The 22,710-nt window shown below is 41.2% G+C and overlaps 1 non-coding gene and 1 pseudogene across 1 annotated transcript; both read right to left on the bottom strand.

Annotated features, from left to right (window-relative positions):
• The window catches only part of LOC116884054, a 79,236-nt pseudogene that overhangs the window by 43,688 nt on the left and 12,838 nt on the right, over window positions 1-22,710 (bottom strand).
• On the bottom strand, window positions 14,905-15,011 carry LOC116890378. The gene has a single exon (XR_004386590.1). It is a non-coding gene; the product is annotated as a U6 spliceosomal RNA (small nuclear RNA).

The following is a 22,710-nucleotide window of genomic DNA, read 5'->3' as shown; positions in this document are numbered from 1 at the left end:
ATAGGAAATGCACCTTCCTGACAAAGACAGACACTTCCTCAGAGTAAAAGGCCGGAAAACAAATTTTCAAGCATATACTTTTTAGAAACAAGCTAGATTAGCCATTCTAGTATTGAATAAAATTAACTTTCAACCAAAAGTTATCAAAAAGGTAAGGAAGGACACTTCCTACTCCTCAAAAAAAAAAAAATCCACCGGGGTTGGGGATTTAGCTCAGTGGTAGAGCGCTTGCCTAGCAAGCGCAAGGCCCTGGGTTTGGTCCCCAGCTCCGAAAAAAAGAAAAAGAAAAAAAAATCCACCAAAAATGAACTCTCAACTCTGAATATCTGTGCTCCAAATGCAAGGGCATCCACATTCATAAAAGAAACCTTACTAAAGCTCAAAGCACACATTGCAACTCACACAATAATAGTAGGTGCCTTCAACACCCCTCTCTCATCAATGTCCAGATCATGGAAACAGAAACTAATCAGAGACACAGTGAAACTAACAGAAGTTATGAACCAAATGGATTTAAAAGATATCTATAGAACATTTCATCCTAAAATAAAAGAATCTACCTTCATCTCAGAACCTCATGGTACCTGCTCCAAAACTAACCATATAATCGGTCACAAAACAGGCCTCAACAGATACAAGAAGATTGAAATGATCCCATGCATCCTATCAGATCACCACAGACTAAGGCTGGTCTTCAATATCAACAAAAACAACAGAAAGCCCATATATACATGGAAATTGAACAGCACTTTAATTTGGTCAAGGAAGAAATAAATAAAGAAATTATACCCTTTTTAGAATATAATAAAAATAAAGGCACAACATACCCAAACCTATGGTACACAATGAAAGCAGTGCTAAGCGGAAAACTCATAGCTCTGAGTGCCTCCAAAAAGAAACAGGAGAGAGCATACATTAGCAGCTTGACAGCATGCCTAAAAGTTCTAGAACAAAAAGAAGCATATATACCCAAGAGGAGTCTATAGCAGGAAATAAAATCAAGCTCAGAGCTGAAATGAACCAAGTAGAAACAAACAAACAAAACACTATACAAAGAATCAATGAAACCAGGAGCTGGTTCTTTGAGAAAGTCAATAAGGTAGATAAACTCTTAGCCATACTAACTAGAGGGCACAGAGAGTGTATCCAAATTAATAAAAGCAGAAATGAAAAGAGAGACATAACAACAGAAACTGAAGAAATCAAAAAATTCATCAGATCCTACTACGAAAGTCTATACTGAAAAAAAAAACTGGAAAATCTGGACAAAATGGACATTTTTCTAGAAAGGTATCAGGTACCAAAGTTAAATCAGTGTCAGAGAAACCTCTAAACAGTCCCATAGCTCCTAAAGAAATAGAAGCAGTCATTAAAAGTCTCCCAACCCCAAAAAGCTCAGGACCAGATGGTTTGGTGCTGAGTTCTCTCAGACCTTCAGAGAAGATCTAATACCAATGCTTTCCAAACTATTCCACAAAATAGAAACAGAAGGAACACTACCCAATTCGTTCTATGAAGCCACAATTACACATTACCCAAACCATAGGAAGAACCAACAAAGAAAGAGAATTTCGGATCAATTTCCTTTATGAATATCAATGCCAAAATACTCACTAAGATTCTTGCAAACCAAATCCAGAATACATCAAAACGATCATCTATCATGATCAAGTAGGCTTCATCCCAGGAAGGGATGCAGGGATGCAGGGATGGTTCAATATACGAGAATCCATCAATGTAATCCACTATATAAACAAACTCAAAGAAAAAAACCCACATGATCATCCCATTAGATGCTGAGAAAGCATTTGCAAAATTCAATAACCCTTCATAATGAAAGTCTTGGAAAGATGAGGAATTCAAGGCCTATACCTAAATGTAATAAAAGCAATATACAGCAAATCAGTAGCCAAAATCAAGTTAAATAGAAAGAAACTTACAAATTTGAAAATAAGTTGAAATATCACTATTTGTAGATGATATATTATCTTAAGTGACCCCAAAAATTCCACCAGAGAACTCCTAAACCTGATAAACAATTTTAGCAAAGTACCTGAATATAAAATCAACTCAAAGAAATCAATAGCCTTCCTCTACTCAAAGGATAAACAGGCTGAGTAAGAAATTAGGGAAATAATACCCTTCATAATAGTCACAAATAATATAAAATACCTTGGTGTGACTTTAACCAAACAAGGAAAAGATCTGTATGACAAGAACTTCAAGTCTCTGAAGAAAGAAATTGAAGAAGATCTCAGAAGATGGAAAGACTTCCCATGCTCATGGATGGGCAGGATAAATATAGTAAAAATGGCCATCTTGCTGAAAACAATCTACAGATTCAATGCAATTTCCATCAAAATTCCAAGTCAATTCTTTACAGAGTTAGAAAGAGCACTTAGCAAATTCATTTGGAATAACAAAAACCCAGGAGAGCAAAAACTATTCTCAACCATAAAAGAAGTTCTAGGGGAATTACTGGGGTATTGGTACAGAGACAGGCAGATAGACCAATGAAATAGAATTGAAAATCCAGAAATGAACCCACACACCTATGGTCACTTGATGTTTCGCAAAGGACCTAAAACCATCCAGTGGAAAAAATACAGCATTTTCAACAAACAGTGCTGGTTCAACTGGAAGTCAGCATGTAGAAGAATGCAAATGGACCCATTCTTATCTCCTTGAACAAAGCTCAAGTCCAAGTGGATCAAGGATCTCCACATAAAACCAGATATGCTGAACCGAATGGAAGAAAAAGTGGGGAAGATCCTTGAACACCTGGGCACAGGGGAAAATTTCCTAAACAGAACACCAATGACTTATGCTCTAATATCAAGAATCAACAAATGGGCTTCATAAAATTGCAAAGCTTCTGTAAGGCAAAGAACAGTGCCAATAGGACAAAATGGCAACACACAGATTGGGAAAAGATTTTTATCAATCGTACATCTGATAGAGGGCTAATATCTAATATGTACAAAGAACTCAAGAAGTTAGACTTCAGACAACCAAATAATCATGTTAATAAATGTGGTACAGAGCTAAACACAGAATTCTCAACTGAGGAATATCAAATGGATGAGAAGCACCTAAAGAAATTTTCAACATCTTTAGTCATCAGGGAAATGCAAATCAAAACATCCCTGAGATTCCACCTCACACCAGTCAGAATGTGTAAGATCAAAAACTCAGGTGACAGAAGATGCTGGTGAGGATGTGGAGAAAGAGGAAGACTCCTCCATTGTTGGTGGGATTGTAAGCTGGTACAACCACTGTGGAAATCAGTCTGGAGTTTCCTCAGACAATTGGTCATAGTAATTATTACCTGAGGACCCAGCTATACCACCCCTGGGCATATACCCTAAAGATTTCCCAACACATAACAAGGAAATGTGCTCCACTATGTTCATAGTAGCTTATTTATAATAGCCAGAACTGAAAGAACAGCTGGAAAGAGCCCAGATGTCTTTCAACAGAGGAATGGATACAGAAAATGTGGTACATTTACACAATGAAGTACTAGTCAGCTGTTAAAAACCATGACTTCATGAAATTCTTAGGCAAATGAATGGAACTAGAAAAATATCGTCCTGAATGAGGTAACCCAGTTACAAAAGAACACACATGGTATGCACTCAGTGACAAGTGGATATTAGCCCGAAATCTCGGAATACCCAAGATACAATTCATAGACCATATGAAGCTCAAGAAGAAGGAAGACCAAAATATGGATGCTTCAGTCCTTCTTAGAAGGGGGAACAAAAATACAGGAGGAAATATGGAGACAACGTGTGGAGAAGACTGAAGGAAAGGCAATCCATAGACTGGCTCACCTGCAGGATTCATCTCATATACAACTACCAAACCAGACAATATTGCTGATTCCAAGAAGAGTGTGCTGACAGTAACCTGATGTAGCTGTCTCCTGAGAGGCTTTGCCAGATCCTGACAAATACAGAGGTAGATGCTTGCAGCCAACCATTGGACTTAGAATGGGGACACCAATGGAGGAGTTAGAGAAAGGATTGAAGGAACTGAAGGGGTTTGCAACCCCTTAAGAACAACAATAACAACCAACCAGAGCTCCTAGGTACTAAATCACCATCCAAATAGTACACATGGCCAGACCCATGACTCTAGCTGCATATGTAGCAGAGAATGCCCTTGTCTGACATCACTGGGAGGAGTGATCCTTCTTCTTGTCAAGGCTTGATGCCCCTGTGTAGGGGAATGTCAGGGTAGGGAGATGGGAGGGAGTGGGTGAGTGGGTGAGGAAGCACCCTCATGGAAACAGGAGGAGAGTAGATATCAAAGCGAGTTTCTGGAGGGGAAATCCGAAAGGGAATAACATTTAAAATGTAAATAAAAATATTCAATAAAAGAAAAAAAAAAAGAAAGAGGTAGACACAATGTAAAAGTGCTTCATTGCTGAGCCTTTTTCTGTGGGGTGATTTTCTGTATGGTTATGATGAATCCTGTGTCCTCTGCTATAGTGCTTGGCCACTCTGTGAAGCAGGATGGGGGAAGTTGACTGTGCTTAACTCATATCACTGCTGGGTGGGTATCAGGCTGAAGAGAAGCTGTGGGACGAAGCACAGTCTGGGTCATTGGACTCAGCCAGAGCTGGCTTGGAGGCCCTCAGGTCTGCAAGGAGCCTGGAGCTGAAGGGTTCTCAGGCTCTTGGGCATTCAGGAACTGCTGGACGTTGTGGAAGTGCTGAGAATGGAGTGGGAGGTGCAAACTGGATCTAGCAAACTGGTCAAGGGGGAAGAGAGGGAGCTCTGGCTGGTCCCTCAAGGGTAGTCCTTGACTTGACAGTGGCAGGCTGCAGGCTTGGTGGTTGTGGCTGGGAGTGCAGAGAGGCTTTCTATTGAAGATTAACTCATGAAGTTAGACCGCAGGGAGACAAATGCTCCTATTAAAAATGGGGTTCAGGGCTAAACAAAGAATTCACAGCTGAGGAATGCTGAATGGCTGAGAAACACCTAAAGAAATGTTCAACATCTTTAGTCATAAGGGAAATGCAAATCAAAACAACCCTGAGATTTCACCTCACACCAGTGAGAATGGCTAAGATCAAAAACTCAGGTGACCGCAGATGCTGGTGAAGATGTGGAGAAAGAGGAACACTCCTCCATTGTTGGTGGGGTTGCAGACTGCTACAACCATTCTGGAAATCAGTCTGGAGGTTCCTCAGAAAATTGGACATTGCACTACCTGAGGACCCAGCTATACCTCTCTTGGACATATACCCAAAAGATGCTCCAACATATAACAAAGACACGTGCTCCACTATGTTCATAGCAGCCTTATTTATAATAGTCAGAAGCTGGAAAGAACCCAGATGCCCTTCATCAGAGGAATGGATACAGAAAATGTGGTACATCTACACAATGGAATATTACTCAGCTATCAAAAACAATGACTTTATGAAATTCATAGGCAAATGGATGGAACTGGAAACTATCATCCTGAGTGAGGTAACCCAATCCCAGAAAAACACACATGGTATGCACTCATTGATAAGTGGCTATTAGCCCAAATGCTCGAATTACCCTAGATGCACAGAACACATGAAACTCAAGAAGGATGACCAAAATGCGAATGCTTCACTCCTTCTTTAAAAGGGGAACAAGAATACCCTTGGGAGGGGACAGGGAGGCAAAGTTTAGAACAGAGGCTGAAGGAACACCCATCCAGAGCCTGCCCCACATGTGGCCCATACATATACAGCCACCAAACTAGATAAGATGGATGAAACAAAGAAGTACAGGCCGACAGGAACCAGATGTAGATCTCTCCTGAGAGACACAGCCAGAATACAGCAAATACATAGGCGAATGCTAGCAGCAAACCACTGAACTGAGAATGGGACCCCTGTTGAAGGAATCAGAGAAAGGACTGAAAGAACTGAAGGGGCTTGAGACCCCATATGAACAACAATGCCAAGCAACCAGAGCTTCCAGGGACTTGCCAAGGCTGGACCCCCAGTGAACGTGATTGTTGGGGGGAGGGCGGTAATGGGGGGAGGATTGGGAGGTGGACACCCATATAGAATGGGAGGGGGAGGGACTAGGGGGATGTTGGCATGGAAACCAGGAAGGGGAATAACATTTGAAATGTAAATGAGAAATACCCAATTTAATAAAGATGGGGAAAAAAAAAGAAGGCAGCTCTGTAGGCAAAGGGCTTCTCTATGGCCCCCCACGGTGGATCCTGATGAAAAGACAGTTCATGGTTTTAAGCATTTATTGTTTTAGGGGAAGGTGGAGAAGTAAAACCATAACCCACTTCTCAGAGTGCGCCTGAGATTAAATAAATACCTTTTATAGGGAGGAGTGTCTGGTAAGGAACGTTCATTGTCTAGGCATCCAGGCCTTTAGGTACCTCATTAAAATGGAGATCTGTCTTCAGTCTTTGCCTGTGATCTCATCCTCTAACTGTGGAGGAGGTTGGAGAGTTGCCCTTATGTGACTGATGGTCACAAACCTGTGGAGGTCTGGGGCTAGTGATCAGCCTGGTTTCCTGGAAGTCAGGCAAAACACCTACTGTGCCTTTCAGGGTCACTGGGGTTTCAAGCCTTTGCTCATCCAGGAACCAGGGTGCCTTTCAAGGTCCCCCAGTATTCTGCCATTGTTGTGAGGGGAACATGTCTGACTTAGCCCTCTGGTCCTAGGAAGAGAGTAACAGTTATGCAGACCCAACCCAGTTGAATCTACCCCACCTAGAAACCTCGTTTGCCTGTGGCCTGTCAATGTGTAAGTTACACGGATGCTAAGGTATGGTGATTATTTGTAATCAGGAGTAAAGAGTCATGCAATTATGCTTTATTAAAGGCCAGAAAACTTGAAATATAAAATTCAGAAAGGCAACAGCTTCTGAACACTGACTTATCATGGGCAAAGTATACGTATGAGAGCAAGTAAGGTGTGACTGTCTAGGTTTGTGGATAGTAGACGCAAATGAACAAGGAGAAGCTTAACGAACCAATTACAACTATTCGAAGTATAAACATCCAGAATGAGGCAAATGTTTTATAGATGTACAAGAGGAAACATCTAGAAAAATGCCTCCATGCTGAGCAACAAACTCTTTTTAAGTTGGGGAAGAAAATGCCTTTTTAATGTATTCTGAGAAAGCCATTGGGGCCCATGTTCTGATTCTTTAAAATTTCACCGAATAAGAGAACACAAAAACATCATAAATAGAACTTCTGGGCATCTTTCTGTGAGGGTGGAATCAACATGCTGGCAAAGTTGAGTTTCTAAATCTCATTAGGCAGATGGACATCTATTCTTGCCCCAGTGATCTTCCTGTTGAGTAATTAAAGTAGGCTGTGTATTTTAGAGAACTTAAAATATGAAATATTGAAAATAATTTCTTGACTGAGAGCAGAGTTCTTCCAAGTAAGACATAAAGCCAAAACAGAATGGACCGGGAGTCTAATTTAACAGGTTTTAGGTCAGTAAAGAATTGGAGGAAAGTTGGGTTGATCTTTTTAAAGATGGTATCCTTTATGAGACTGTTGCTGGATGTGGATTGCTGGTCCATGTAGAGGGCTCACAGCTGTTGTTGCTGAACGCTCAGGAAGATTAGTAAATACTGGGCTGACTGAAAGCTAGACTTCTTTCCCTTCCCTTCACTCCCCTCCTCTGCCCTCCTCTCCACTTCCCTTTCCTTCCCCTCTCCTTCCTTCCTTGTATAGAGCACGTCTGTGTGTTGTATAGATGCATCCTCACCTGTCAATTAAAAAGCCTATGGCTTAGGCAGGAAATAAAAGGTGGGACATACAGCAACCAACAGATTGGGAAAAGATCTTTACCAATCCTACAACTTATAGAGGGCTGATATCTAATATATACAAAGAACTCAAGAAGTTAGACCCCAGAGAATCAAATAGCCCTACTAAAAATGGGGTACAGAACTAACAAAGAATTCACAGCTGAGGAATATCAAATGGCCAAGAAGCACCTAAAGAAATGTTGAACATCTTTAGTAATCAGAGAAATGCAAATCGTAACAACCCTGAGATTTCATGTCACACCAGTGAGAATGGCTAAGATAAAAAAACTCAGGTGACAGCAGATGCTGGTGGGGATGTGGAGAAAGAGGAACACTCCTCCATTGTTGGTGGGATTGCAAGCTGGTACAACCACTCTGGAAATCAGTTGGGAGGTTCATCAAAAAATTGGACATAGTACTACCTGAGGATCCAGCTATACCTCTCCTGGGCATATACCCAAAAGATGCTCCAACATACAACAAAGACACATGCTCCACTATGTTCATAGCAGCCTTATTTATAGCCAGAACTACCCAGATGTCCTTCAACAGAGGAAAGAATACAGAAAATGTGGTACATTTAAACAATGAAATATTATTCTGTTAAAAACAATGACTTCATGAAATTCTTAGGCAAATGGATGGAACTAGAAAAATATCATCCTTAGTGAGGTAACCCCAAAAGAATACACATGGTATGTACTCAGTGACAAGTGGATATTAGCCCAACAGCTTGGAATACCCAAGATACAATTCAAGAAGAGGGAAGACCAATGTGTGGATGCTTCAGTCCTTAGAAGGGAGAACAAAAATACTTATAGAAGGAAATATGGAGACAAAGTGTGGAGCAAAGACTGAAGGAAAGGCAATCCAGTGCCTGCCCCACTTGGGGATCCATCTCATATACAGACACCAAACCCAGACAATATTGCTGATGCCAAGAAGTGCATGCTGGCAGGAGCCTGATATAGCTGTCTCCTGAGGGCTCTGCCAGAGCATGACAAATGCAGAGGTGGATGCTTACAGCCAACCACTGAAGTGAGAACAGGGTCCCCAATGGAAGACTTAGAGGAGCAGAAGGAGCTGAAGGGGTTTGCAACCCCATAAGAAGAACAACAGTATCAACCAACCAGACCCCCCCCGACCCCGAACTCCCAGCGACTAAACCACCATCCCAAGAGTACACAGGGATAGACCTATAGCTCCATCCACATGTGTAGCAGAGGATTGCCTTTTGTGCATCCATGGGAGGAGAGGCCCTTGGTCCTGTCAAGGCTTGATGCCCCAGTGTAGGGGAGTGTCAGGGTCAGGAGGTGGCAGTAGGTGAGTGGGTGCAGGAGCATCCTTGTAGAAGCTGGGGGAGGGGGATGAGATAGCAGCAGGTTTCTGGAGGGGAAACTGGGAAGGAGTATAAATGTAAATAAAAAAATCCAAAAAAAGAAAAAAATGGTGAGACATAAGAATTCGGAGAGAGAAAGAGGCAGGGAGATTTACTGGGAAGATGTGAGGAGGCAGACACATGGTACCTGAGTGCAGGTAACCAGACCTGTGGCAGAATGTAGGCTAGAATAAATGAGATATTTTAAGTTATATCTAGTCAGCGAAGCACCTAGCTACATGGCCACGGTATTTCTAAATAATTTTGAATGTGTCTTAGTTCTGGGACTCAGTCTTATTCCCAGCATGAGGCTGGGAGGAAGAACCAGGACCAACTTCAACATTTCCTTTATTTCTCCCTTCCTTCCTTCTTTCCTTCCTTCCTTCCTTCCTTCCTTCCACCCATCCTTTCTTCCCCTTCTTTTTCTTTCTTTCAATATAACAGTAAGATTGATCATTCTAGAGAACAGAAACTTCTGAAGTTTCTGTTCCCTGGTTAAATGCAAGCTTTCAACACTCCAAGCAGCCATTTCAACCTCATCTTCAAGAAACATCTTTTATTCTAAATGATCCATTTTGAAGTCTTGGTTGCAATCTGGAGTGTAGAATAGTCTGTTGGTTATAAAGGAATGAATTTTATGGAAGTGCTGCTGAGATTTCTTGGTGGGAACAATTCACAAGGGGACAAGACAACCCAGTACACTTTTTTGCTATTTGCAGAGAAGAACATGTTCTTCCTGGTTTAACAGGGCTGGGGCTGTACATCTAGCTTCTCTTGACATTAGTAACAATCTGCCTCATAATGCTTTAAGGATAATTTGGGTAAGCGTATGCTGGCTTCTCACAAATGAAGAGACAATCTTTGCTAGAACTCGAGCATAGATACTTAGGTGACTTTCTATAGACACCTTCTGAGGTTGATTTAAGTATAATAGTTTCCTCCTTTGATTGTGTGCTGGCTCATGCTGTCTTGATTTTCAACTTTTCAAACATAGATAGAAAGTAGGTAGAACATTACGGTTCTAAGAGTAACTGCCAGCAACTGCATGGAGAGACTGAGTTTTAAAGTTCTTGATGATTCCAGACATGAAAGTTTTCTGCATGTGAGCAAGAGGATACTTTCCTATGGTTGTCACGTAGCAAGTACTTTAGCCTTCCTTCACACCTTTATAAATAGATGGAAACAATGTCTATATTTTTAAAGGGATTGATGCAAAGTCATGTGGTTGCTGAAGAAATTGGAAGTTTTTGGGATTAGGGAAAAATATTTTTTAAGTGATAGAAAGTTTAGAGCAGAGAGAGAGAGAGAGAGAGAGAGAGAGAGAGAGAGAGAGAGAGAGAGAGAGAGAGAGAGAACTTAATTGAAATTGTGTATAATTTTCAACCCAGTGAACAATGCAGCCGTCAGGAAACACACGGGGAATCAGCTCCTCCCTCACTTCCATTTCTGTTGTAGTAGAGAAGGGTCCCAAGAACTCTGAATTCCCCTCATTACTCCTTTCGTTAACACTGAAAGCTCCTTGCCGTAAAACTCTCAGAATGAATTTCCTGCAGCCACCCTACCTCCATCTTCAGGCTTGTCCTCACGTCTCAGGACTCTAAGGTCAATGAGGCTCTGCCTATCATCTTCTCTGGCCTAATGTCCCCACCCTTCAGACCTCCAATTCTCATATCTCTTAAACTGTCCCCTCTGGGACTCATGACCAATAGATGACTGTGTATCTCTATCCTTTTTTTCCCCTGAAATTCACCTTCATCTCTTGCTCTAACAGCTGTCACTTCCTCTCTTTGCCTCCCTGTCATCCACTCTCCTCATTTTTTACGCTTTCCACACTATGCAGCCAGTAGATGGATTTAGTGTTTTCCTTATTCTTCATTGCCACTTCTAGATCACTCTTTTTACCTTCCCTTCGCAAGCACATTTGAAGTCCAATCAGATTGTAGTCCCTATGATTTCTCTTACCTTCTAGCTTCTGCCTCCATCTACCCGCCATTTATGTGTTCTTTAAGGCACGTGATCTTTTTCTGTAGCTAAGAAGTCTTTAATATCAACATCAATGATATTCTGTCACCCAACTTCTCAGTTTGTGCCTCCAATGACCTTGCTTTTCACCCCACCTTAGCCTTCTATTCAAGGTCATCCTCTAGCACACTATTACTAGTAGGTACTGCTTCATCACACTCTCATAATCTCTGTCTGCAACCTTCTTCTTGCCTCAGTGACAAAACATCTTAAGCACCAACACATACAGTGTACCAACCCACACGACTTCATCCCTCCTTACTTCACTTAGAGTCCATGTTTTAAGTTATACCATTCTTCTGCATACACAGAACATCTTAGTTTCCTGATTTGTCATTCTTCAAAATACTCCATTAGAAAATCCTGTATAAATCTGATTCTGCTGACTTTGCATCTGTCTGACAAGGCATAGCTGGAGAAAAAACTCATAATCACGCTGGCTGGAGCACTTTTAAATGCATTGTTACTAACTTTAAGCAGGTCTTTTTGTTGCTGACATCCTCATATTTTTTTTTTATCCATTTGAATCTCACTCCTCTGATCTGGAATTTCACATTGTTCTGCTCTTCTCAAGCCTTTCCCACAATCTTTACCCACTGCTTGCTGCTGCTCATCTTAACTGAAAAAGCAGAAGCAATTATCATGTCCAACCTCACTGTACCTGTGTCCATGCAAGCTGCCTACCTTCCTGTAAGGATGAACTATCCATCTCTACCTGAAAACAACCTCCATTTTGCTAGAGTTCCCATATCCTCTCATGTAACTTAGCTACTCGGGTGCATTGTGTGTGTGTGTGTGTGTGTGTGTGTGTGTGTGCATGAGTGCATGCATGTGTGTGCAGGTATGCTCTTGAGGCCTGTCCACACAAAAAATTTGGTTAAAAGAGGAGGGGGTCCTGGGAGAGGGAGGCATTGATCAGGATGTAAAATGAATAAATAAGTAAATTAATAAAAAAGATGTACTATAGAGCCTGGCATGGTAATACATGTTTGAAATCCAACCCCTAGGAGGAAGAAGCATGTGGATCCTTGTAAGTTTAAGGTTAGACCAGTCTATATAGAGAGTTCCAAGCCAGCTAAGGGTTCATAGCAGTATCTTGTCTCAACAAAAGAAAAAAAAGTATCACAGGACCAGTGAGATGGCCCAGCAGGTGAAGATCGCTGATAGCTTGAGCTTGATCCCCAGTGACCCACACAGTGAAAGGGAAGACCCGACTCTAACAAGTTACCCTTTCATCTCTGCCTGTGCATCACCACATAAATGTGAAATGTAGTTTAAAAATTTAAAAAAGATGTGCCACAAAATTCACAGGCCCATATGAGCTATATTTACTTATTTATGAACATGTAGGATAATGGTTAGGTAGTTTATTGCGTAGTCATTTATTACTATCAGTATAAAGATTCTCAATGGTGTACATGACCTATGTTTTTCTTCTTGTTCAGATCTTACTAGGTTTTTTATTACGAAAAGTGATACTTCTAATTTCTTATTTCCTGTTACAAGACAGAGATAGCAAAGCTGTTATTTAGCTGTGATTCTTCATGACTTGTATAAAAACAGTATTGATTTTTTAATTCTAGACTTCCTTAATGTTACTGAATGTTGGTTATGGTTCACAACCCATGAGCAATAGTTTCTAATAACTCTGAATCATTACCTTTGGCTTTCTTGCTGACTACCGCAGATGTAAGCTTCCACCACAGATGCAAAGCATGCAGAAATTGGCAATGTAACACATGGTTACAAGTCTGTTAAATGAACCATTCAGAAGCTTACTGTAAGAGGGTTAAAAATAGTCTTTTTTGACTATTTTTTCATCTATAATCATGACATTCCTAGGTTGTGACTAATATCAACGTTGAACTTGTTTATACTGCCACCAAGGAGCAAGGCTAGAAGATAAGCCTATATGTGGAATGGTATTGGTAGCCACATTGGGGACATACTCCATCACGGCTTTAAACCACTACGGGAGGATATGGCATTGCCACATTTATTGGGGGCCAGAGAGGATATTAGTTGAGAGGGTCTACTGTACTGTAGAGCAATGATTTCAAAAATTCCTTAGAGAAGAAAGTCATGTGTTTTCTTGAGGATCACTTGACACATGGAGTGAACATTGTAGAGGAGGATGGGTGGCCATCCTGGGTTCCAGGGAAGAATCACACAGGAGAAGGGAGCGCTGTTTAATTGCTAGATACAACACTGTATTTGAATAAAGATGGGTCGTAGAGATCCTACAGTCTGTCACTCCCAGGAGTAGTTGATAGTAAGCCACAGTTCATCCTGTATTGAGATTAATGGGTCAGAACCATTTTTTATGGCTTGATCTTGCAGAATTCTAAGAAAGAAATACTTTGGTGGTGAGTGGGAAGGAACCACTCACTATACTGCCCTTGAGCCTGGGACGCAAAAGGCATGGAGCCTGGATACTTGGGGAAATTTAAAGTAACTGTTGTCTCCAGGGTACTAGGACCAAAGTTGGACATCTTGCTTGATGGCATTAATGGCCACGGCTAGACCAAGAACTGGAGGAGGATGTGGGGAAGTTTGAGGACAGCACTAAGATGCAGAGCCTGGGGTGAGCATTAGCCTATTTCTGTGTGGCAGGACTGGAATGACCAACCTTCGCTATCATCATTGACTTTTCAGAAGTGTTTGGCACAGTTGATTACTTCTTTCATTGAACATTTTCTTCACTTGGCTTCTGTGGCCCTAAGTCTCCTAACTTTTGAGAGTCCAAGTTCCTGGTTTCTCACTAACCTCATCTCTTCTTAGTCTTTGTTCATTCCACTGCATCTCTTTGCTTCTGAATAACGGAGACTCCTAGAGCTTAGCACTCTATCAATACTCATATTCCAGGTGGTTTATGGGTTATCATAAAATGTCGTATGTGTATCATGGTGTACCTAACTTCAGGGAAACACTACTTCTTTTTTTTTTAAACATTCCTCTAACCCCTCCCCTTCCCCTTCTCTATGGGTGTTCCCCTCCCCATCCTCCCCCCCTGGCCATCCTCCCCCCAACAATCACGTTCACTGGGGGTTCAGTCTTGGCAGGACCAAGGGCTTCCCCTTCCACTGGTGCCCTTACTAGGCTATTCATTGCTACATATGCAGTTGGAATCCAGGGTCAGTCCATGTATAGTCTTTGGGTAGGAAACACTACTTCTAAAAACTAAAAGGTGGATATAATGATTCTCTGTACAATGTAAGCAACTCAGTGTAGTGGATGTCATGACTCTTGTGGCTTTAAATATTTCCATAATTCATGACTGTGGAGTCTTTCTTTGAACTTTGGTTCCACACAAATTTAAAATCTATGCTTTGATATAAAATCTTATATTCAACATTTAATTTCTGATCTCCTCTAAGTCTCTTTATTATTTCTTTTCACTTCAGTAAATGTTCACTCTTATTTTAGTTGTCCAACTTAAAATGATCCATCCTCTCCCCCTTTCTCTTTTTCTTTCCACCCTTCTTCCTCTCTCTCTCTCTCTCTCTCTCTCTCTCTCTCTCTCTCTCTCTCTGTCTCTCTCTCTCTCTCTGCCAGCAAATTGTATTGACTCTACCTTCAAAATGCATCCATGACCGTTTATCACTCTTCTCACTGTAAACATCATAATAAGCCACTATCTTCCGATTCTCATTTTGGATTATATTTCTAGCTGGCATACATGCATCTATCCTTGTTACCTGCAACCTATTCTTTTTAAAATAATTGTGAAACGGTTCACAGATTTTCATGTCATTCTTGCACAGAAGCCATGCTTATCTTCTCTGTTTCATTTATAGTACAGTATATACGCTGCCAAAGCAAGCACGATTTTATTTAATGAATTAGGTGTGTGTGTGTGTGTGTGTGTGTGTGTGTGTGTGTGTGTGTGTGTGTGTGTAATTTTCTCCTTTCACTGTTAGTACCTGGGATTGAACTCAAGTCATCAAGCTTGTATGACAAGTGATGTTTACTAAGTTATCTCATTAGCCTTTTATATTATATATTCTTTTTTCTTTTCTTTCTTTCTTTTTTTTTGAGTGTCTTTCTATGCAGTCCTGATTGTCCTGTGGAGATCAGGTTGGCCTGGAACTCACAGAAATTCACCTACCTCTGCCTTCCAAGTGGTGGGATTAAAGGTATGTGCTAGGATTCCCAGCTTCTAGCTCTCAATATATTTATTTTGGTTCTTGGTTTTTGAAGGCAGAGTTTTCAGTAGCCCTGGATGTTCTAGAACTTGCTCCATAGACCATACTAGTCTCAAGTTCTGAGATCTGCCAGCTTCTGACTCCCAAATGCTGGATTAAAGGTATGTGCCATTGCTGTCCAGAATTCTCAATATATTCTTAACATAGCAGTCACCATGAACTGGTTAAAATTCAGGTCAGGTCATTTGACTCTGCTTAGTACCATCCTGTGGCTTATTATATCATGCAGAGTCAAATCTGAAGTTATTTTTTTAAAAAAAAACAATTATTTGAGAATTTCACTCAATGTATTTTGACCATATTCACCTCCTCTGCTCCAACACCTCCTGAATCCTCTCACCTTCCTCCTACTAACTTCAAGTCCTCTTCCTCCTCCTCCTCCTCTTTTTTTAATTCTTCTTTTCCTCCTCATTGACTAATCTCAGAGTGGGCCTTCAAGCCTGTCAGGAAGTGGTTGGTTACCTCCATTAGTATTCATACCACCGTTGTATCAAAAGGAATATCTTGTCAGATCAGTTGTTATTGTAGCTTTCTGGGTTCAAAGCTTGGTGGCTCTTAATCTAGTTTCTGCCACCTGTCTCACCAGGCCACTTTGTCCATAGTAGTTTGACTGCAGTTCTGAAACATGGCAAGATGGCTTCTGTCCACAGCCTTGCCACCTATTCCCCAAGTCTGTATTGCTTTTCTTATACGTGTCATTATGAACTTGTCATTACAGATAGGCTTATCAGTGACAACAAACATCTCTATCCCAAAGTGGCAATATTTAGGCCCCCTTTCCCTTCTTATTTAACCCACAGTACTATTATTATCAAATACATTTTAATTAAAAAATTTCAGTTATTACCTTACTACCCACTAGATTTTTGTGTGGTTCGTTCACTTTTTGTCATGTCAGGCATAAGCTGAACATGCAGGAAGTGTTCATGTGTACATCATAGCTGTTCTTGGTGTTTGCTCAAGTATTGGAGACATTTTTCTCTCTTCCTCAGGAATATATGAACCTTTCTCACAGATAGTGGTCCACAGACCCAGTGGATGCTACCTTAGACAGTGTGACTTATTTTAGTTTTTCTTATTTTCCGAAAGTGCCCAGTGTGGGTTGTTAAGTTTTGGTTCAGAACTTAATCTTTTACTACTATTTTTAAAAACATCTTCCTCTCCTTCCTTTTTTGCTTTCCCCTCTTCATTCTCTTATCCCAACCATAAAGGCTGGTGGACAGATGTTGACTCCTGTACTAAGTTAAATACTGTCTATCAAAAAATTCACATTTATGCAGAATCTGGGATATTTGGTCTTTGTTGATTTGATCAACTTATTACAAGACAATACTGAATTAGAGAGGGTTCTCAGTCCAATGTAAGGTATGCACTCACAGTAAGGGGAGTTTGACAAAGACACAGACATCCATGAAAGAAGGCCACATAAAGACCAAGCCAGGCACAGTTTCTCTGTCACAAGCCAAGCAGCACTAAGGATTGTTGACAACAGCAGAAGCCAGAAGAGGTAAGCACAAGCCCTATCTAAGGTCTCAGAGTGCCCATGGACCTGACAAACTCTTGATTTTGATGTCTTGACTCTAGGACATAAGAGAACAAATTTTTGTTATTTTAAGCCATTAATTCATAGCAACTTATTCTGGAAGTCTCCCAGAATACAACCTCCAACTCTTCCCTCACATCCTATATACTACTTGGCAATTCTGAGACCCCAGTTATCTCATAGATTTGAAAACAATTATTATTTCCCCATCACCCATTGTTGTCTGCCTCTGACACATATGAACACTTCAGGATTTTGCTTTTATTTTTCTCTTATTTTTATGTCTTGTTTCAAAACTGTTTAGCCTACATATAAGAGCATACACGTTTCCTAGTCAGAAATCTTTAATGAAAGAAATCCTTACATAGTATGGGAGAACTGTGATTTTCACATGGAGAAGTTCAGAAGCAGGAGCCAACATGGTTCTCAAGTCGGCTAATGTATTCATCTACCAGAGCAATCAGTAAGATGCATTCTAACAGCTTTGGTTTTTAGGAGGCTTGGAGCAGAGCTCTGGGAAGAGGCCCTTCAGCGATGTGTGGCGTGGGTCTTAAGATGCATCTTTGTGGTGATAGAATTGTAACTGAGTCCTTTGAAGGGAGGTGGAAATGGCTCCCTGGAAGCCTTCAACTATTGCCTACTTTCCCAAGCTGATCAGTCAGCCTCACCCTTTAAACCTCTCCCTGCTGGGCCTGGAATGAAGAGAGTCTTTTAAAAGAGATCTGCCAAATAGGCAATAGCTTTTGCAGTGCAAAGAGCTGGCAACACATCAGGGATTTGTTTCACTTCCTTTCCTCCCTCTCATATTCCTTCATGTTCCACCCACCCCACCAACATAAATTTTGCCAGTGGCTAATTTCTTTTCATTTTTCCTTTCCCTGGATTCTCCTTTTGATTTATTCTTCTAACTGTCAGGCTGTTTGAGTCCCCCTTTCCTTTTGCTTTCTGAATTATTTCAGGGTTGTAACCACAGAGGGATGCAGGATTAACTTGGCACCACACATCCGTGCTGCACAAGGAGAGCCCTTTTTAACACCAGTCATAATTTTCCTGCCGCAAACTGCAAAGAACACGGGGACAAGTCTAACTTCCCTCTTGAAGTGAAGCAGAGCTAAGTGTTCTTCTATGTGGGAAGGGAAGTGCTGACTTGACTAAGAACTTTGAGTTTTGATTGGACCTAGGTTTTCTGGACTTTCTGACAGGAAACAGCTTGAATCGTTTTCTCAGGCTGTTTGACCAAGAACTCCAAGGGATTCAAGGTGAATGAAGAAAACCTGTAAAATAACAAAGTGAAAATTGGCAGGGATGTATATATGGTTAGGAGTTAAGAATCTAACAAATGTGCTTCACATTTTTAATTCAAACTGGCAGTTTGATTGTTCAGCAAAACAATTACCCATTTGCATGAGTAACTACAGAGATATTTGAACTTAAATTTCCATTCCATCTTCTACACTGTTCTCCCTGTCTCTCCACCTCAGATTCATTGCTTTGTGGGTGTGTTTTGATTCTCTTTCGCCAATCCTTTTTCTTGAATTTAAACTTTAAATTGTCACCCAAGAAATTATAGCATGAATCACAATTTAAAAAAGTAAAATGTTTATGAATGTCCTTAGGTTTCTCTTGGAAAATAAAAGCAAAAGCTGGCAAAAAAAAAAAAAAAAAGAATCTAACAAATGTGATGTGTGAGTTAGGCTGCCTTGGCAGCATGGGGACAAGAAGAGGAAACAAAACAAAACGAATTTAGTGTGAGTGAAGGCTTTTTATAAAGGCTTCTCTTATGTATGGATATCTTCACATCTTAATGGAGAGAGTTCTAAGTGGGACTCATGTGAGTGAGAGTTAATTATAAAGACAAACACCAGGGAATTGTTCTGCAGTAGATTGATCCTAAAAATGTTCCCAGCATTTCATCTCTCTCCTTGTTTCCAAACACGTTTGCAGTTTGAGTTTGCAGCAACTCCCAGAGTAGCTTCACCAAGTTTATTTCTCTATCCTCTGAAGCAGGCCTTACATTTTGCTTTGTTCTGAGTAGAATATGATGCACATGGCTGCATTACTGTTAGGTCTAGGCTTCATGAACCCATGCTTGTTTCTTGGACTCTTGCTTCTGCCCTCTGATCAAATCCCAGTTTACTTGTGAGTGATGAGAGTAGAACGCCTTTGACCAGCCAGCTCTCAGTTGATCAGGCACTCGGCTGCGTGTGCATATATAAATTCAATGGAGGCCTGTTAACCTGGCCTAGACAAACTGACAAAGTGAAGAAGTCAATTTTACCTGTAGACACGCGACCTATAGTAATTGTGTTTTACTTAAACATGTGGTTCTTGATTTGTTATACAGCAATGACTAACTGATACTACCTTGAAAGTGTATCCTGGTTAGAAAGCAAGTAATAAGTTGGGGGTATCATAGCTCTGCAGACTGTAGAGTTTGGAGGTCCTAAAAAAGCCAATAGTCCACATGACTGTCCTGGCCAGGTGACCTGACAACAGAAAAAGGTAAGGCAGCTGCGCATAGAGTGGCCTGTACTGATGGCTTGTGAAAGATGCTTATTTCTGAGAGCACCAGTGGGGACCACATATTAGAGTTGACAACAAAACTAACCAGGACACTTGTTAGAAATAGGGCCTCAAGGAGAGTGGTAGTAGGTGGATGGCTGGAGGTCATTAGGCATCAAGGAATTGGTCACTGGAAAGGTCTGTGGTGAAATCACTGATATCTCCATGGCAAAGGGTCCAAGAGCACTAAGACCGAGATACCATAGTGGTCCTCTATTCAGAGTTGTTCTTCCCCCCTTCTGTATTGCTTTCTGTTCTTCAGCTCTAGAGTGGTGGATGCTCTGTTAAAATAGAGCCTGCTGGTGGGAGTACTACTTAGGCACATGCAGAAACGGTACCCCTGTTTTCTGTCATCCCCTGCTCCCTTCCAAACAAACTATAAAATTTCCATTGTTACTTGCACTTTGAATACAATATATGGTTTAATAGCCAAGCTGTTTTACTATTTCCTCAAACCAAAATGAAAATTAGAACAAAGGAGAAAGAAGAGAGAGGCCAAAGTTAGCAGCTGGGTGATCAAGCAAGGTAGCTTACAAAATGCCATTTGAGAGGCTCCCACCACTTCAGACAATTTTAAGAGGAAGAGAGACACCCACGAAATATAAAAGCAGATAAATTGATTTTGCTTTTTGATTTTCTGGGACAATGCATCAGTTCTATGTGGCAGTTTTCTGCCTGAGGTGACAAATAGAATCTGAAAGGTTTATACCAAAATGAAAAAAAAAAAATCTAATAATTCCAAGTTATATGCAAGCAGCGGGACTGTAACATTTCTGTGAAATATGATCTTTGTAAAGAATAGAAAGAACTTATGCTTTGGAGTCAGACAGACATGAGCTTCCATTTACAAGCTGTGACTCCATAAGGAAGTATATTTAAATCCTTGGGACTTCAGTCTCCTCACGTGGAAAAGAGAGTTAACAAAATCGGCCATGTCTGGTGAATTGAAGGAGATAATTCACTGAAAGTAACTATGTGCCTGGTACATAGTCAATGCTCAGGTAAGGATACTTTAAGTTCTACCTAATATCATTTGGCGGTTATTGGGCTTCGGCATGATACCAGCACATTATCTCTCATGGGCTATTTGATTATAGGGGGTGAAGAGAACTCAGCTTGTGAAGTGTTCCATGTGCAAGCCCAGGAACCTGAATTTTTGCTCAGAGTCCACATTAAAAAAAAAAAAAAAAAAGCAGGCATGGTGACAAACCTGTAATCTCAGTGTTGGGGAGGCCCACTTGCCTGGTAGCTAACGTACTTGGTGAGTTTCAGACCAGTGAGAGATCCTGCATCAAGCAAGCAGGCAGGCAGGCAGGCAGACAGCAGGCAGGCAGGCAGGCAGGCAGGCAAACAAAGCCAGAAAAACAAAAGGAAAATAAGACAGACGGCTCTGAAAAACAACAGGTTGAACTCTAGCTTCCACAGGCATCCTCACATAGATGTGCACCCTCAGTCTGTACTTGCCTTAGATGAAATCCAGGTATAATGCTGTATGTGATTATTCCCACTTCTTGTCACTAGTCATGGACTCATGAAGAGCAGGGATACGGGAGGAGCCTACACCATAAAGGACATGTGAGAGAGGACAGGAAATTGGGGTGCAGTGGGTCTCCACTATAACTTGTTAATACCGTGCTGTGCAGACTGCTTGGTAAAGAAGGCTCAAGTGCTGCGGTCTGATAAGCCTTCAGGGGCTGGCAGGATGGTTCAGTGGGTAAAGGCCCCTGCTGTACAAGCCAGACCACTGAGTTTAATCTCTGCAACCCACGTGTGCTGGTTAGATTTTTGACAACTTGACAAAAACTATCATCATCTGGGAAGATGGAACCTCAGTTGGAAAAAAAAATTGCCTCAATCAGATTGGTCAGCATGCAAGTCTGTAGGGGCATTTTTTTGATTTATGATTGATGAGGAAAGGCCCAGCCCACTGTGGGAATTGCCAATCTTCCTAATCACTGTGCTACCTCTCCAGCCCTAAAGAAAATCTTTTAAGAGAGAAAGAGAGAGAGAATTGAAGTAAAACTGTTAAAACTATGACTCAAGTACATCAATGATGTTGATCTCATATGGTCCTGAGCAATGAATTCAACTGTTGTGGAAAGAAACTGTAAATGTCTTTTCCCACAGCATGCAGCAGCTCCCTGAAGTGCTTTATTTTACTTCCTCCTTTTCACAGTGGTGCCTGGATGAGGCTGGAATGTAACAAGGACTCTGTCTCTTTGGGCCTTGAGTCATCTACTTTGCAGGTCTGATGCTGTTGTTCTGGGTACTGCTGAGTAGCTGGTCCCCTTTGGGGATGAGCACTACAGTTTGCATGTTTGTTTTTGTCATTATCCTATTACTGTGAAGATGACCATGGCAACTCTTATAAAAGAAAACATTTAATTGGAATGTGAAGATGACCATGGCAACTCTTATAAAAGAAAACATTTAATTGGAACTTGCTTATAGTTTTGGAGATTATCCATTCTCTCATGGTGGGAATCATGGTACCATACAGGCAGACGTAGTGCTGGAGAATGAGCTGAGAGTTCTACATCCAGATCTGGAGGAAGCAGGAGAGGGTGGTACCTGGCCTGGCTTGGGCTTTAGAAACCGCACAGCACATCATTAGTGACATTTCCTTTGGCAAGGCCGTACTTCCTAATCCGTCTCAATTAATGACACTTCCTAATGGCAAAGCATTCAAGCCTGTGCAGGCCATTCTCATTTAAACCACCACATTATCTTTACTTTTGACCCCACGCAAGAATTTTGTAGCTTCTGAAAAATCTTCGCACTGCACGCTAATACTGGCATCTAGAAATAGAAATATCAGTTTAGTCCTACTTGAATTTGTCCTCTGCTACTGCTCTCCTGGTTTTGATCCAGTTGATCATGGTGCTGAGTAAATTGGAGACTTCTCCTAAAGGGTCCCAGAACTTCCTGGCATTACTCAAGATAGGCAGGATAGTGTGCAAGTCCCCCTTAACCCAGTTTGGGTGATGTGCTAAGCCCTGCAGACTCGGGCTTCTGAGTCCTTTCTCAGGGAGCTTTGTCATGTGTTTATCTTAGTTGCTACTCTGAATGTAATGCAATGTCAACATTTCAGTCTTAGGACACTGTTTGCATGTTAAGTGGTGCTTATAGGCTTACGTGTTTGAACACTCATTTTCTAGGCACAGTGGCTCTCAACTTTCCTAATGCTGTGGCCCTTTAATACTGTTCCTTGTGTG

This window comes from Rattus rattus, chromosome 1 (assembly GCF_011064425.1).
Source record: "Rattus rattus isolate New Zealand chromosome 1, Rrattus_CSIRO_v1, whole genome shotgun sequence".
NCBI classification, from domain to species: Eukaryota; Metazoa; Chordata; class Mammalia; order Rodentia; family Muridae; genus Rattus; species Rattus rattus.
Note: the sequence above shows the minus strand (reverse complement) of the source record. Positions and strands in the feature narration are given on the sequence as shown.